Source organism: Achroia grisella, unplaced genomic scaffold, assembly GCF_030625045.1.
Source record: "Achroia grisella isolate CSIRO2021 unplaced genomic scaffold, CSIRO_AGI_Agris_v1 utg719, whole genome shotgun sequence".
Classification (NCBI taxonomy): domain Eukaryota; kingdom Metazoa; phylum Arthropoda; class Insecta; order Lepidoptera; family Pyralidae; genus Achroia; species Achroia grisella.
This window is the reverse complement of record NW_026713002.1, coordinates 1,430,299-1,446,313: the sequence shown is the minus strand read 5'-3', so window position 1 is coordinate 1,446,313 and position 16,015 is coordinate 1,430,299.

Here is a 16,015-nt window from a genome sequence, read left to right as displayed (position 1 = left end):
TTTTGCAATACTTTTCATTGCAGCTCCGCTCCTATTGGTCGTAGCGTAATGTTATATAGCTTAAAGCCTTCCTCGATAAATGGACTATCCAACCCAAAGAAATTTTCAATTCGAACCAATAGTTTCTGATATTAGTGCGTTCAGACAAACAACCTCTTCTGTTTGTCGTTCTTGTTATTATAAATAATTTATTTTATTTAATTCAGGCTACATGGCCCATCATAAATACCTTATAGACTAATATGCATAGGAAATAATAATAAAATATTAATTCAAATTGGATCTATGGTCACAGCACCGACGACGGAAATCTGCCACGGTAGACCACACCTTTGGGCCAGTAGTCCTCCGCGTCACTCTTATGGCCAGGTTACTTTTGGTCCGGATATAGACGACGATGTCGTGTTCCTACAATGTCTTGGATTATTGCAATAGGTTATTCAATAGGTAAATAGAACCTTCAAGAAGCTAGAAGAATTACTAACGATTCCCTTACCTGAGGCTGGTCAGCTGGGATTTACAGACATGAAAATATTATTATTATTATTGATACATGTTTTTCAGAATTCACAATTGTTACTAATGTATCCTGAAAAGAGATTAAGTTTGCACTTAGTTTAAATATAAAGCACTTGTTACTATAGCTTCAATGTTACGCGACACAGTCTTCAATGTGGTCCATACGATGTTAATATCTTAACACTATGCAAACAATTATTATGTATTTAGTTTACGATTATATTAATTTAATTATAAAGGTTGCAACGGCCAATTTACAGGGTTCTGTAGCGAATTGCAAATACTTCAATTTTATACAAAATTATAATATTTTACGTATTAACTCTGTATTGTACACAGATAAAAAAGAATAAGAAAATTTATGTTAAATTTATGTCTTATAGACATGCGACAGACAGAACATAGCAATCTTTTTCAAGAAGGCTATATTAAAGTTTCTTAAGAGTCGGCAACGTGCTCGTGTCTCCCCTGCTTGAGTATACTGTGGACTACCGCAGTCTATGTACGGTAGTAGTCCATAGGCTACGGTAACCGTTTACCATCGGATGGGCCGTATGCTTGTTTGCCACCATCGTAGTATAAAAAAAAGACAATCTGCGTATATTTCTGTATTAATTGATATGGAATTTTAAATATATCTATCATAAATCTTTGTCTTTTTGGAAGATATCATTACATAGTATAAAATAATTTGCTGTCGCTCTCTGTCCGTCCTTATGTATGATCCATATTTAATAGATAGAGTAATTCAAGAGGAACGTTTATATGTATAATACATGTACACCCGGTAGCTAGTTATAAATAGTTACTTCTTTTCTATTGAAGTGTTAAAAATATGTTATTACTTGCTATTTGCTACGGAACCCTCAAATCGATGTGTTTTCACGCTATTGGTCGTTTTTTATCATATTTATTGTTTCAATTTTATGGGTAAGTCGACAATTGTGCGTTATGTGATATTTTTAAATATTACAACGGTGAAAACTTCTATATTTGTCTATTATTTTTAATTTATTAAATTTCCAGTTACCTTTATTCTCTATATATATATATATATATATATATGTATTCTGTCGACTTACCTCTTCACAAGTAGCAATTATTTATTTCGAATCCAATATTTATGATTGTAAAGTTTAATTTTCAATATCTTCGGTTTGCATTTTTTTTCTACGGTCATGCATTCCTAGACAAACCAAGGAACTGATATCTGTTAAGCCTTATGTATTTGCAAATAAGTCACAAAATTGAACGCAATGTGCCTTAAACGTTTTTGGTATGCGTCTTCCAATGTTTTTACGTTCGTTGTGTCTTGTTTGGTTATTGGACTTTCTGTATGTTATAAAATTAATTGCATATAACAAATCGTGTTATTTTTTTTCAATTTAAATAACCAATTTACATGTTACTGCTGGAGTAACGGACTTGTCACCGTGACAAATTTCAAAGTTACTCTCAATTCTATGGGAATATATGTTTAATTATATCCCATAATACCTGCAAACTTGAGACAATATTGTCATGATGACAAGTTGTCATCTGTATCTTCATTGCTTGTGCACCAATGTCATTAAACTCTAGGTATGACGAGCATTAAATTATATTACATGCATACATACGTGACAATTTGTCACCGTGACGTGACATATTGTCACGCATGTATGCATCTAATATAAATGCTTGTAAATTCATGTCACAGAAAAATCCATGTCATAAGTTTTAGTAAAATTGTAAATTTGAGAAATTATCACCCAACGTGTATTCGAGTAACTAAAGAGAAATCACGTATAGACAAATATATCTTTTGCTAAAGAATATTTTAATCCTTTGATGACCGACTGACAGTCCAATCTAAGTCTATTATTATCAATTTAAAGTCTAATCTTAAATGTTAGCATCTAACATTCGTTAGGGCACTAGATTAGCACTGCAATTTTTTCAATATGGAAATGTATAGGGCTGTATTCGCTGTGGACATAAAATCGCTCGAAAATATTTCTAATGACTGAATTGTCTATAAATAAATTCGAGGGAAAAAAATTACAATGTGGATTTACAACACAGATACTATTCATTCATAATGTTCTTTTACTTCCACAAAATTGGAGCCGCAGATATTTTCTACTATAAAATTATATATCGCTACTATATTTACTTTTATTGGGACAAAAACGTCGGTAAAGAAGGTTTTAGTTGAATGTTACTGATTAGAATAATTACCACGCAATGTTAACATTAGACGACTCTCTCTGAACTGTACGCAGTTATCAATAAAATGCTGTAGATAAAATATACTTTTGTTTTATTTTTTATCGGTGGTTACAGTTTTATATTAACTTGTAAATCTATTAACAAGAGTCGACTGCGCAATTAAAAATAGTAAGATAATTAAGTAACCTCTTTGGAAGTTAATAAGTTTTTTTTAGCTTGCATCGAACTTCACACTTAACAGGATACTATCATGACTGATCCCAGTATTCCGAGTAGATCCCTATATCTGAATACAACGTGGCAGGAGGTGAGCTTAAAGCTGTCATACCAACTATCTGTGAAAATGTCATCGTATATTATCTAATTCTTTGTGAGTGAAACTTACACAGACCATTTTTCTCTGGCCCACATTTTTATTATAGGTACCTGTATCTAAAGAACAATAAATAATTGGGTACTGAAATATATTTACAAAAAGAAAACTATGTAATAGATATATTTATTTCGTTTTCTTACATCAATATAAATAAAAAATAAATATACAAATTATCTCTAAAAAAAATAACTTAGGTACAGACGACCTGGGAGATAGAAGCTGGCAGCGTTGTAGGTGGTGCTGATGATGATGCTGAAATATTATTTTTCTAATGTATGATTATTCTTCATCTGTCTCGGCAAACAGTAGGTTTACGCTACCAATAAAGAAGTTAATCCATCGTAACGAATTCACCAGTAAGTATACAGACGGACCGCGCGGAAGTCAACATGGTACACAAGGGACACTAATTCCCATTACTAAACACCCCCTTCAAACAAATCTCATAATTATTGGTATTTTTGTAGGTAAATAACAATATAAGAGGCAATCGAAACGGTGATTAAATTTTTAGTTATTTACTTTGTTCATGCTACTAATTATCCATATAAATACCTCACAGACTAACATACATATGATATTATTCATGATTAACATAAAATTGTCTGTGTGGTCATGGCACTGATTACTGCAATCTGCCACGGTAGCGCGGATACACCACACCTTACGGCCAGTAGTCCTACTTCATGAAGGTGCTTAACATGACGGGTAGGAACTCGAGCCACAAACGCCTTGAAACTCGTTATGACTCGATTCCAGCTGCATCACCCTCAATGTAACGTTACTTTTAGTCCGTATGTAGTCGACAATGTCCTGCTCCTTAGTGGCGTAGTGTAGGCGGGACAGGTACATTGCCGTGGTCGGTGTAGTAGCAGTTATTTGATGGAGTGTCAAAAAGGGAAATAAAAACTGACAATGCTGTACCTATCTATGTATTTAGTGTGGACTTATTTTTAAATGTTTTCATTATTGGGTGTCAACATAATGTTTTCTTTTGTATTCATCTCTGTTTCAGTCATCTTGTTATTCACTTCCATACTTTTTCCAGGTAACACGTTTGTATTAAACTTATTTTTAAACGAGTTATCTCGAAAAAGCCCTACTAAGCGTTACTTTCTTTCTTTTCTCCTCTACCCAAAGGTCGTCGGGAATAGTTCGCTTAAGCGATAGGACCGCCTTTTGTACATATCTCTAAATATTATCTTTTCTTTTGTACTTTTTTGTTTGGTGCAATAAATAAATAATCGACATTAAAAGTTTATGTGAGTTTTCTTATTTGGTACCTTCACAAAATACCGATTTCACGTAAATTGTCACAGACTAGTAAGATACATCTGATCTCGACACGAAGACAAAGAAATGAAAACTTTTACTATTTAGCTTTAAAGATCGATTGAATGGTGTGATTCTCTTTATTTAATAATGCACTCGTATTAAACGGAATGTGAAAGTACAATTGTCATCAACTCCGAATGGAATGGAAGATTTTTGTTTGTATTATTTATAAAATATATTCAGTAATTTTGATACAAAAAAGGCAGTCGGCCTGTTTAAATTTTATTTTGACCCTTAATAAACCTTAATATACCCTTCTTGAAAAACCCCATGATGTAGTCTCGTGAGAAAACTTTCATTGGAAGTTCATTCCATAATCTAAGTGTACGGGAAGGAAGCTCCTCTGATACCGCATTGTCCGGGAACACAGGTTCTAGTGTGTGGGGATGAATTCCCTTATATAAATATTTCTCTCTTTCCATTACGACTGGCCATTTACAACTAAAACAAGATTCGACTTTCCAAAAAAAAAATCGCATCCTTCATTGATCTTTACTGTTCTCACATTGAACACATATTCCATAGAATATTTTTCATACATATTATATATCAATATACTTCCCTAATATACAGTTATTAGTTTTTTTGTGGGTCTATATTATTTGATTAACTAACAACTGTGATGAATTTACTACGATGCGACGCGAATGTGACCACACTTATTGCAATAAGATCTTTGATGGTGGAAATAGAGGTGATTGTGAAATGAAATCAGGATCTATACAGGTAATTTTAAACAAAATACGGTTTAACAAAACAATGTTTTGGTAGTAGGTAATGATGCAGTCTACTTGACCCTGACGGGTCTAAGTAGCGAATTCTGATAAAGGGCGAGCACAATAGATCTATGTATTTGTGATTTTTTATTCCTACGGCTACTTTTTACCATCGCACCGCTCGCCATCGATAGGAAATTCAACTCCATACGCTGTAACCTAAGCGGTTTCAGAGGAGCTTCCTCCCGCGCACACTTAGATTGTGGAATGAACTACTTCCCGAGGTTTTCTCACGAGATTACAGCATAGGGATTTTCAAGAAGGGTATATTAAGGTTTCTTAAGGATCGGCACCACATGTGGTCTGACTCCGATGTTTCAACATCCATAGACTACGGTAAACGTTCACCGTCAAATGGCCCATATGTTTGTTTGCCATCATTCACTAATACTTAGTAAGTAGTATTAAATTGCGAGGGTCTAAGATGTCTTGCCTCCGTGGGTACACTGTAATTTCACCATCATATCTCAACTTGAATTCGAAGCACAGCTTATTACGAAAGCTGCTTCACTACAGATAGAGACTGAGACGCAGACGACTTTATACCTTGATTGTTAGTAGCCTTATCAACAGGGACTGATAACAAATTCTAGTAAAGATTTGTTATCTACGATTGCCATCAAATTTTTAAAATTATATTGACAATAATCTTTACATAGAATAAATATGATACGGTTTGCCGTTTGTACATTGAAGGTATATTATTATTATTATTAGGTTTATCAACATCATACAAAACAAAATAAATAATCTTAGAATATTTGTCTGTATGTATGTGTGTTTGTGCGTGGTAATCTCAGAAACGAATGGACTTTTATTTATTTTATTAAATAAAACATGATTGTGTAAAATCCCGGGATCTTACCACGCATTATTTATTTTTATTCAGTTCCAGATATTTTGCCAGTGTTTAGAACCGCCACGATCACGGGTACTCTGAAGAGCAGCGAGTAGATGGTAAATAAAATGTTTTAAATATATATTATTAATTAATAAAAATAAATAAGTACGGTAAGATGCCGTGATTTTTCCTAATTATATGTAGATATAAATAATGAACGCGTCACATTTAAAACACTATAAAATATGATACAAAGGTGGACTTAATGCTATACCATTGGGACGTGCTGAGATATTTGATTGCGGCTTGATTATTAGAAATAAATATACGTATAATTAATAAAAATAAAAAAAACTAACTAATATATAAACGTGAAAGTATTAGGTACGGACGGATTTTATGATTATATGTTATACTTTCACGAAAAAACCACTGAACGGATTTTGATGAAACTAGCTTATACATTAGAATAACATATATGCCATAATTTAAAAAAAAATATGTAAATTGGGCTAAATATTAAGTAAGCGTGATGCATACGAAGTTGCACGGGTCAGCTATTATAACAGCTAGCACAACTATCATTACAGGCCCAATACAATATAATATAATAACAAAATTAAAATAAATATGTATATTAACTACAATTAATACAACTTTTTCTGAGGTAGACTGTAAGTCTGTGTTAGCGGTATGATTAGGGGCTTTATTTCCAGTTTTGGTTGTATATAAGAAGTTTATTCTAATAATAGTAATAGTACAGCTATATATAGTAATGAAGAACAGTTTACAAAAATTTGTGATTAGAAGTACAATAGTTGAAGAATGTCTGTAGAAGTCCTTTTAAAGTAGATAGTTTTCCGCGCAAATGCAACGCGCCACAGATTCACAAATATTGCACGACGCGCAGCCGCAGTAGGATGACGAGCGCGCCATGGCAGTATGCGCGATGTTATTAACAGTGTACTATGAGTATTAACAGTCTGTAAAATTTAAAGTATAAGAAGCCAAGACAATGATTCGTAGAATTTTTGTTTCTATGTCGTGTGCGTTTGTGCGCGAATCTCAGAAACGAGGTTAATTTTTCGCAGGTAGAATTTGTAAAAAGTTGTCTACGTGGGTACCTCAGTCTCACCAATTTCAAGCGTCAAGCAACTTTATTAGAAAGCCGTGTTTCTATTGTAGGGTGCAGATTAGTCAGTGAACTTAGAGGATAAGAGGCATGACATCTTAGTTCTCCGGATTGGCAACGTATGATATCATGATCACATGATGTAGTGCTGTGTATTTATATGTATAGACGATGATTACCACTTACCATTAGATAGCCCCGTCAGCTTATTTGTCAATACAATTTGATGGCTTCGGTGGTCTAGTAGTTTACCACACCGCCTTACTTCCGATGGTCGCGGGTTTGATTCCTCGTACGGCACGAATATTTGTGTGCTGGCCGCTGCCCCCGGGAGTCGGAAGGCGCGTCGGCAGGCACCGAGTCGCTGGTACGCCCGGACGTCAATCTATCCTCCTCGAGGTGAGAGAGTGCCCTTTTCAAAGCACTCCCTACCTGAAGGGCCTCAATCAACGCCGCGGGCGCGTTGCGGGTGAAGGACCAGGTGCCTTTTTATAGGCACCACGATGATTCGTCCTGAGAAGGACGTTTAAACGATGCTGATGCGACGGTGACACGATGCGATGACACGATGCGTGAAGAGGATTGTGATGACTATACTTAACGACGGCGATGATGGACGGGCAGTGAATGAGAAAACGGTTCTTGTGGTTCAGAATGCAGAGGCGAGGAGAATTCTTCAGTGGTTGATTCCTTTTCAGGTCGATTTCGCTATCCGAAGATCAATGTCGCTATTCAGAGGTTGAATTCGCTATGATTTGTAGCGCTTTTGGACGCTACTTATATACGATTTTTGGCTACTAGCCAGCGGACCCTTGGCCGCCCTATTCTCCTCACCCCTTTATATAATTTTTATTATATTTTATCAATCTTACATTTTGTGTTTACAATTTGTGCATCAAACGACAATACCATCTTTAATTTACATTTCTATTATGATGTGTGCGCTGCGCGACGTGCGGTTTAGGAATAATTCGCGATTTCGCGGATCGCGCCTTTTATATGACCTCGCTCCCCTTCCCCCTCATATATATATAGCGCGGGAGAGCGAGGTCGCGCCAAGTCGATATTCTCCTCGTGCAGGAGACCCTACTGAAACGTTCAGTCCGCGATCCTAGAATCGCCAATTACAACTTAGTTAGAAACGACCGCACCGCCTGTAGAGGCGGCGGTACGCTCATATACTATAAACGGTCCCTACATTGTATACCGCTACAAACACCGCCTCTCACTCATATGGAGGCCTCCGTCTGTCTTCTCGGCATGACCGGCCACCGACCGCTCGCCGTGGCATCCGTATATCAGCCTCCCGGCAAACTACTGCTGGAAAGCGACCTACGCGCCCTCCTAGATATCAACAGCGCCACCATTCTGGCTGGCGATTTGAATTGTAAACACACCCGCTGGAACTGCCACGTGTCCACGACAAACGGCCACAAACTAGACAGACTAGCCGACTCGCTCGAATTCGAGATAATCGCCCCGCTCCGCCCTACTCATTATCCCCATAACGTGAACCACCGACCCGACATACTGGACATGGCACTGCTGAGGAACGTAACCCTACGGGTGAGCTCCCCAGAAGTCCATGCCGAGCTTAACTCGGACCATCGACCGGTAACCCTCCTTCTGGGCCCTCCGCCCGACACGCCACTACCAACCAAAACAATAACAGACTGGCAACGACTCGAGAAATCTCTCGAATCGACCGACACACCGATACTAAACCGTATTCCCGACGTCATAGAGTCCACCGAGGACACTCTCATTGCGATCGACTCGCTTACTAACCACCTGCAGTCGGCAGTCAAGGACTGCTCCAGGGAGGTACCGGCGACGGACGACCGTCGCTGGCAGCTCCCCGATGACGTAAGGAGGTTAATAAGCGATAAGAACGCAGCCACTAGAGCGTACGATCGCTACCCCTCCGAACCGAACCGGGTGCGCCTGCGAGCCTTACAGCGTAGCGTTAAGGAGCGCATCGCGCAGATCCGGGACGGCCGGTGGGGCAAGCTCCTAGAAGAGATAACGCCATGCCACACCGCGTACTGGCGCATAGCGAAATCTCTCAAAACCAACCAACAGACAAACGACATGCCCCCGCTAGTCCGACTCGACAACACTATAGCCTTCTTCGACGAAGACAAGGCTGAGTGTCTAGCGTCCAACTTAGAAGCCCAATGCTCCCCCAGCACGCTCCCAGTCGAGGCAGGTCATCTCGAGAAGATAGACACCGAAGTCGAACGCATCGCGTCCACCCCGCCCACCAAATCCCTCTCACCAGTCACGCTTGATGAGGTCAAAACGCTAGTTAAACAACTACCTATCAAAAAATCACCCGGCTCAGACGGCATATCGAATAGATTAGTCAAAAGTCTGCCATCCCAACTTTTGTTATTACTCGTCGCTATTTTTAACGCGGCGCTGTCCAACGCTATATTTCCAGACAGCTGGAAAGAAGCCGTGGTCATTGGCATCCCCAAGCCCGGTAAAAATAAATCCGACCCGTCCAGTTATCGTCCTATCAGCCTCCTCAAGGCTATAGGCAAGCTGTACGAGCGAATCCTCCTCGCCCGCCTAAAGGAGTTTATATACTCCAAAGGCCTGCTCATCAATGAGCAGTTTGGCTTCCGAGCCAAACACTCATGCGTCCATCAAGTGCACCGCATCACGGAGCACATTCACAAAAACACTCTGTACTTCGCCACCAAGTCCCCCAAAGGCGGTACAGGCGTCCTATTTTTCGATGTGGCTAAGGCTTTCGATAAAGTCTGGCACAACGGCTTGATTTACAAGCTTCATCAGTTAGGTGTCCCCGACAGGCTAGTACTCATTGTACGAGATTTCCTGTCGAATCGCTCTTATCGCTACCGTATAAACGGAGCGTTATCCGACCCGCACCCCATACGAGCCGGCGTCCCTCAGGGCGCCGTCCTCTCTCCGATGCTCTACTCGTTGTACACCAACGACATCCCCAAATTCTCCGACTTAAAAGTCGAAATATCGCTGTTTGCCGATGACACGGCTCTCTTTACATCCGCCAAGTCCCGTGCGACAATAGCCAGACGGCTTCAGAAAGCCGTAACGATACTGGGCGAATGGTTCCGCCGGTGGCGCATAGAAGTCAATCCCGAAAAAAGTGCAGCAGTGTACTTTAGCAGGGAATTCGACTCTATGAATCACCCGATCGAACTATTCGGCCAAAACATCCCGTGGGTTTCGAAAACGAAATATCTCGGCGTCACCCTAGATAGGAAACTAACGTTTCGTCCTCACATCAAGCGTGTCCGCGACCGAGCCGCCTTTATACTAGGGCGACTCTATCCTTTTATTAACAAGCACAGTAAAATGTCGCTTCGCAACAAGCTGACATTATACAAGGCTTGCATCCGTCCCATCATGACCTACGCTAGTCCCGTATTCGCCCACATACCCTACTGCTTAATCAACAGACTGCAGGTCATTCAGAATAGGTTTCTGCGTCGAGCCACCGGTGCGCCGTGGTTCGTTCGCAGCGTAGATCTCCACCGCGATCTTAATCTGCCCTCCATCAAGCAGTTTATGAAGGAAGCGTCTCGACGCTACTTCGACTCTGCCCAATCCCACCCTAATCCGCTTATAGTCAGTGCGGTCGACTACGCACCGAGGAGTAATATCCGACATACGCGACAACGTCGCCCGAGGCACGTTCTCATTGACCCCGACGACCCCATAACGGCAGGTAACCTCCCCACGGGCCCACCCGTTCCACCCCGACCACACTTTTACACACACACACGACACCGTCCTCGCCGGCGAAGACGACGACCTCAAACACACAATATCGCGCATTCAACCGGGCGCCTGCGCGCGCCCGGGCGCTCCACACCGGCGCCCCCGGGCGCCCCTCCGATCGATCCCCCGTCCAATTCAAACGGGGATCGAAATTACGACGGCCTGAGCCGAGGTTCGAACCCCTAGTGGTGCCCTCAGACTAAAGTCGTATCCGTCGGGCAGGAGTTGGCCTTCAGCCGCTCCATAAGTCCTTCCGCGGGTTTGGAGTGCCATCTGCACTCGCCCCATAACGTCCGGTGAAGCTGTAAAGGCCAGCTACGGCCAACAGCATTAGAGTAGTCCGAAAAAAAAAAAAAAAAAAACGAGGTCGCGCGTCAGTCGAACGAATGCTGCCGCGCAACGCACATTACAATTATTATTACATATCTACAAATGAAATGATACTATAAAAAGATCCCTATGTATTTTGGGATCTATTTTTTATACTATATTCTATTCTGTTTCTATTTGCCGACCTATTTATTTTTTTAGGGGATTGAAACCACAACCATTATAATCATTTATTTGTCAAGCATTTTTGTAAATAATAACATAAAGAACTTAAATTTCTATAAACTTATCCCTATCAAATCTATTAATCTTAAGGTGTTACTATGTAACAATTGTACTATTTATAAATTTGCTATATCTAATCGAACTTATTTCTACAAACTATGACTATATATAATCTTTAAGCGGTGGTCCGGAACATTATTCTCCCGCCGCTGCAGCGGTCGTCGAGGGCGCTGCAGGAGCCTTGTCTGGTTCCGGAGCCCGCTCTTCACTATCAGCAACTCCCGTTGGCAGGACCACGAGTCGTTTGGTTGGCCTCCTCAGCACGCCATTCTTGGTCTGGATGTCGGCCACTCGGATGACGCCGTCTGGGCCGGGAAACACTGCTATTACTCTCCCGCGCGGCCATGTGTTGCGCGGGAGATTGGAGTCGACGATCAGGACTAAGTCTCCGATGCGCAGAGGTTGCCCCGTGCCGCGGGGCTCCCGCCGGTGTTGAAGTTCCGGTAGGTACTCCCGGAGCCATCGGCTCCAGAAGTGGTCTGCTAGCCGCTGCGCTCTCTTCCAGTGACTCCGGCTATCGATATCGGTGTCTTCAAAGCTTCCCGGAGTTTGCACTTTGCCCGATCCTCCCAGTAGAAAGTGGTTAGGCGTGAGGGCTTCCTCGTCGTCCGGTTCAGTTGACACATGTGTGAGCGGACGGCTATTCACGGTATATTCCGCCTCACACAGCAGTGTGACTAATGTTTCTTCCGAAGGGTGCCGCTCATGCAGTGTGGCGGCTAATGCTGTTTTCACGGAGCGGACGAGACGTTCCCACGCTCCGCCCATGAATGGTGCGCTGGGGCTGATGAACCGCCAGCGTATACGATGATTAGCCGCGTCTTCGCGACTTGCTTCTATAGCGGCGCGACGTAGCTCTGCGTCTGCGCCGTGGAAGTTGGTCCCATTGTCGGACCAGATCTCGGTTGGCTTCCCTCGTCGGGCCATCATCCGCCTGAGTGCGGATATTGCGGAGTCTGTAGACAATGAGGTGGTTAACTCTAAATGTACTGCTCGCGTTGTCAAGCATGTGAACAACGCGACGTAGCGTTTGTGGTGTTGTCGCCCCACGGTGACACTAAGAGGCCCGAAGAAGTCCACGCCTGTGTATGTGAACGGCCTCTGGTGATGGGCGAGTCGGCTGACCGGATGGTCTCCGGTGGGCGGGATCGATGCTGTTGCGCGTCGTAGTCGGCACAGTTGACATCGCTTGACGATGCTGCGAATTGTCGGTCTCGCTCGAAGTATCCAATAATGCTGTCGAGCTTCGTTCATCACCAACTCGACTCCGGCGTGGTGATGCGTTCTATGCACCCAGTCCAGGTACAACTGGGTATATCGATGATTCCCATCCAGGACTATCGGTTTCTTCATGCTGTCTGTAACATCGACGACTGCTGCTATTCTTGATTTCAACTTGATATAACCGTCTTCTTCGATCACCGCTAGTGGTTTCAGTCGGCTATTGTTATCGACTGTCCCTTTACCGCGGAGTGTTTCTATTTCGTTCTTGAACGATTCTTGTTGCGCGGCCCGTATCCACAATTGTTCCGCGCGCTGTATATATTCCGCAGTTAATTTGATGAAATTTCTTTCTTCACTATTGTCGAACCTCGGCGCTGTCCGTACTATTTTGCGAACTGTCTTCTTATTCCACGCCGGGTCCTTCTCTATATTGCGCGCTGTGCGCCTATAATGTACAGCGTTTTGTGAGGCGGTGTTTTTTCTATTTTCGACCGCTTCGCGTAACCGGTCGATGAACTGCAACACGCGTGCTGTGGCTCGTAGTAGTCGCAGCCATGACGTGAAGCGTGTGATGTCCGGGAGTACGCCGCTGTCTGTTGTGTTGCTATCGCCTGTGTATACCATGTGCGTGCGTTCTTCTCCGGTGTCTGTTGTTATGCCACCAGACTCATCTTGCCCGGGCCATTCTTCCTGCGGCTTGTATAGGAACTGGGGTCCGGTGAACCATCGATGTTCCGTGTCGAAATCCGTGGGCACTCCTCGAGTTGCGTCATCGGCCACGTTGTGACGCGTAGGTACCCATTTCCATTCGTTCGCTTTCGTTTCTTCTTCTATTCTATCCTCGGCCCCCTCACGTATGTGATATACATGGTGGACTTGATGGCCGAGACTGCGAGTGGACGCTCCATGCAGCACCCATCCGAGCGGAGTTTTCGATGCGACTGGTTGTGACGAAGATCCTCGGCGAACTTCTATGGCCAGTAACAGTTCCCAATTGTCTTGGCCGATGAGGATCGTTGGTGTGGCGTCGTGGTAACACAGTATCTTCTTGATGCCAGCCAGGTGTTGACATCGTCGGATATCCCTTTCTTCTATTTGTTGTTTGGCGAGTTTGAGTCCCTTCATTGTCCTGGCGGAGATCTCATACTCCTCTTCTGAACCGCATAACGTTAGAGTTACGCGTCTCGAGCTATTTGTTCGAACCGTTGCGCCGGCCAGTGCTTCTATTTTCAGTGGTTCTGTCGGCCCCTCCGCGCCGACTCTTGTGGCTATTTCCTCATCTATGAGGGTGACGGTAGATCCATCGTCGAGGAGGGCGAAAGTGTCGATGCTGGCCCGCGGTCCGACTATTTTCACCGGCAGTATTTTGAGATAACTGCGCGGTGAACGTGTGAGCGAGACGCCTGTCGATACTGTTGCTGTCTCTGTCTTCTGTGTCTCGCTCGTTGCCCTGTAGTGCAACAATTTGTGATGCATACGTGGACAGTCATCTATTCCGCAAGTCTTCGTCTTGCAGTTATGTGTCTGTGTTCGATATTGTAGGCATCGGAAACACAGACGTTGCGCCTTCGCTATTTCCCAACGCCCGTAGCTATTTTCTTTCTTGAATTTTTCACACTGTTGCGCCGCCGTGTGCGAATTTGATTTGCACACGGGACACGTTGGCTTGTGGCGGGGTGGGCTGTCCGTCTTGCTCGCTGTATGTGTTCGCTGCGGACGGATTTGAACACGACGACTTTCCGACGGCTTCGGTTTGTCGTCCATGCTTGCTATCTTCATGGGTTCGGCGCTTACGCTATAAATTTCAGCTTCTATCTTCACGAAGTTGTAGTACTGTACTAAATCCGGTACGTCTTCGTGGGCTTGCTGCTGGCAGTAAACATACCACCTATGTCGAATGTTCGGCGGTAGTTTTTCTATTAATAACTTCGCCACTTCCGGGTTGTATAGGAAGTTGATCTTCTTCAACGTCTTCAATGACACGATGCTATTCTTGACGGCTGTGGCGAATCTGCAGAACTCCCCCGGTGTGTCCTTCGGTGGTGGAAGACTCCGCAGCTTTGCTATTTCGACTTCTGCTATGTTGTTCGGTCGACCGAAGGTGAGCTCCAACTCGTGCATGATCTCTTCGGCCGGCGTGTTTGCTATTAGGAGGCTCTTCATTGCTGACCTAGCCTCCCCTCGTAAGGCTCTCCGGAGCCTTTCTATGTTCTGCGACGGCGTTAGATACCCCGCAGATTCTTCGTAGGCTGCCTTGAAGGCCAGCCAATCTGTATGCGCCCCGTAGAACGGTGTGAGTTCCCCTCTATACTGTGCTGCTAGGGGACCCGACGTTGACGCTTGTGGGTGCGGCGCGACGGCCGCTAGCGACGATGTAGTCGCCCTGACGATTTCGGTCACTGCAGTTGCGAGATCACCAACTTGAATGGTGTCTGTGGGTGCCAATCGTTGGTGAGTTTCTATGGTACCCCGAAGCGGCTCCTCTATTCTCGCCGGTGTGGGCCTCTTCGGTGGATTCGGTGGTGCTTCTGGTGGAGGTGGTGGTGGCTCGGACTGCTGCTCGAGCCATTCGACGACCCTATTGTGGCCGTCTTGCGATGCTGGTTCCGACGGTTCTTCGTCTTCTTCTCCGAAGGCTTCCAGTCGGGCTAGCTTGGCCTCCGCCAACTGTAATCGATAGCGAATGACCTCTTCTCGGGCGATAGCGATTTGTTGCTGTCTCTCCTTTTCTCTATCGGAGAGCTGTGATCGCGCCGTTGTTTGTAGAACGACGGTTTCTTCGACGTCTTGTGTCCCTTGTGGCGACCTCGGCGGTATGCTATGTCGAATAGGGAACGGGTTTTCCCTCCGCGGTGGGTCTGGGACCTGTTCTGCATCTGTTTGATGCTCTTCTGTCTTCTCCTCTTGCATTTTGCCAGTTCTGCTTCGTGTGACGGGCATCTTCTATTCTTCTTGATCCGGCTCGAAGGACCAGCAGATGTGCTGGCCGCTGCCCCCGGGAGTCGGAAGGCGCGTCGGCAGGCACCGAGTCGCTGGTACGCCCGGACGTCAATCTATCCTCCTCGAGGTGAGAGAGTGCCCTTTTCAAAGCACTCCCTACCTGAAGGGCCTCAATCAACGCCGCGGCGCGTTGCGGGTGAAGGACCAGGTGCCTTTTTATAGGCACCACGATGATTCGTCCTGAGAAGGACGTTTAAACGATGCTGATGCGACGG